General features: G+C 28.8%; 1 long non-coding RNA gene across 1 annotated transcript; it reads left to right on the forward strand.

The window, feature by feature from the left end:
* Nucleotides 1–1,390: 1,390 nt before the first annotated feature.
* LOC135142062 (uncharacterized) lies at nt 1,391–2,561 on the forward strand. Its single transcript, XR_010282460.1, has 3 exons — nt 1,391–1,405; nt 1,664–1,799; nt 1,848–2,561. It is a non-coding gene; the product is annotated as an uncharacterized LOC135142062 (long non-coding RNA).
* Nucleotides 2,562–2,831: the final 270 nt, after the last annotated feature.

Genomic DNA, 2,831 nt, shown 5'->3' on the forward strand with positions numbered 1-2,831 from the left:
TGTAGTTAGAATGAAGTTAATGAAGACATTAGGCTTTCTTAAATGTTTTTTTACAATTAAAACATAATTTGTTCTATTGACTCTAAGGGTTATGAAACGTTGAGAAAACATGAAAGTAGTCATTCGCCACATGACCATATTACAATACTTCTTTAATTTTCGCTCGAGAAATGAAAATCCAAATTGCTACTGAAACTCAGAGTGGTTATATCATTTAATATAAAATGTCAAACTACTACGTATTTTGAAAAAGAAAATGGATTTAGTATGTATTTTTCCTTCTAGTTATTTTTTATATACCATTATTTTTTAACAAATGTTTTAAATTATAACTTATCATTTGAAACAAGATATACGAAACATGAGTTATAAACAATGTTACGTAAATTTAATGTGAAAATTTTTGTATATTTACATTAAAAATTATATTTGAGAGATAAAGCCGACACGCGGTCGCCAGTATTTTAAAAGCAGTGCGATCATCTATAATAATTTAAATTCTATAAAACCATAAATTCCATTAATACATGTTGAATTTTTGGTTAAAATCGAATAACATTTTGCAATTTAAAATTAAATATACATAATAATAAAACTGCAAAACTGAAAATCTTGCAAATCTTAAGGTTAATCCTAATCATGGCAAATCGTTAATCAAAATTTATTTGTTTATCCCTTCCCAAAAAATTGTTTACGTCATCTCAAAATTTCGCTGAATAAATCGTCTTGAAATAAGCAAAATATTATGACTATACTTGTGGTTTATCAAGCATTCATAGTTTTTAGAATTATTTATACACGTGACTCAAAAAAAAATTAATGAGGCAATTTATTTTATTGATTAAATCAATAACGATTCATGCCATCGTAAAATTTTGTAACGGTAAAACTCATTTGAAACATAGGAGTACCACGCTTCTTCACATTTACTTCAACGTTACATACATACATATCTTAATTTTAACTTATAGGGGTTCTCATAAAAAAATAAAATTCGCAAAATGAAATTTTATAACTTCGAAAAACCTGAATATCTTTCATACTTATATTATACTACAGGAGCGAGGAAAGTTCTGTCGAAATAACCTTCGACCAATTTTTTTGTTTTCCGTATTTAAAACGATGCGAAATGGACACAGAAACCATCTTAATTCCAATACTTATTTGCAATTATTATCCATTTCATAGCAGCAATAAACTAGTAACTCTTATTCTTCTGATCACTGCGCTTTATTAGATCATTGGCTGCTCCATCTGCCGATCTACCTCGGGAACTGACAGGTTCGAATAATACTGGTTGCATATCTAGCACCAAAAAGAGGTAGTGAATGAGTTGAATAGTCGAACATTTGCGACTCTGAATAAAACAAAAAATGTATATCTAAATATATATAAATAGACAAAGGTATGTAAAAACCGCTACAAAAAAAAAAAAAAAAAACACAAAAACCAAACAGATAATTCTGATAAAAACTCTAAATTCTAATAACAAAAATTATGATGAAATACCAGCATTATTTTTTTAAATTTAGTAATTGGTTTTTCCAAGCAATAAGAATTTTGTGTAACAGTTCAACCGATTTATTTTTGAGTCATGAAGAATTTGTATAATAAGTGCGTTCATCAACAATATTTCGCAATACATTGGTCGGTATTTTAACAGTTTATCTGACTGAGTCGGGAAAACCTGCTAGACTTCAATGTTTAACATCCCACTGTCTAGAACGTTTATGATGTAGTTTTGTTCTCAATAAAACAAAAGTGTACTTTAAATAACATCGCCTAAAGCTTGCCCAAAAGTAAGTTTGTTCATATTCTTACACATTTTTTAATGCTTCTCGTTTTAGTGACCATGAAAAATCAAAGAATCTTCTTTCTAACCTTCACCATAACTCTGTTCGTTTCAGTTGTAGCCTGGAGTCGCGAGACGCATTTTAGATTAAGAAATTTTTCAGAAGATGACATTATCACAACAGTCGTTACAGGATTCGATAGTTTCGATTTCGAAAAAAACAATGGCCCTCAGGATAAACTCCAAAATCTTTCTATTCCGACGAATTCTTCGGTAAAGTATCAGATTGAGGTAAACCACTTTGCGTCCAACTGTCCCTTTACCATGACGTTATGGTTTTCCGATTTGACGAGCGACTGGTTTCGAATTAACCAGAAATTTGCCATTAAAATGGCGAAACCTGATTTTTCGCATTCTGGAAACAGGACAATAAGCTTTTCGAGAAAAGGCAAAACTCTTACCGTTACTGTGAAAGACAAAGAATAATTTATGTTGTAAAAACAAGAATTTTAAAATAGAATGTAACTCGCATAAGGAAAAATGTTTTTGCAAACAAATTTTTCAAGATTGCTAGTTGATGTGATAAATAAGCATGCGAAGAAGTCAGTACATTGATAAGATGGTGAATAATATTTTTATTATTTTTAAATAAATTAAATTTTAATTTATCACTTAACTCGAAACAAAACCAGTTTGCCTTCACTGAGTGTATTAAATTTTTAAAATAATTTCATTTTAATTCCTATTAGAGAATGTGAATTTAACCTTTGTTGTTTTAAGTCAGTCACACTAGTAATGTAATATTTATAGTTGTTTACGATAAAAAGTTTGTATTCGTTTTTATTGTACGTAAAAACTTTTGTAAAAACAGTAATAAATACATTAATATATTTTTTTAACGTCCATTTATAACTATTTTCTTTTTATTTGCAACGTTATACAAGTTCAGTTATTATATATATATCTACACAGGGTGAGTCAGCTAAAAGGGGACACTTCCAATAATTATTTATTTATTGGCCAAAAGTAATGTGGTGAC

Source organism: Zophobas morio, unplaced genomic scaffold (genome assembly GCF_036711695.1).
Source record: "Zophobas morio isolate AGI-343-1 ecotype UQ-CSIRO unplaced genomic scaffold, CSIRO_AGI_Zmor_V1 ptg000046l, whole genome shotgun sequence".
Taxonomy (NCBI): Eukaryota; Metazoa; Arthropoda; class Insecta; order Coleoptera; family Tenebrionidae; genus Zophobas; species Zophobas morio.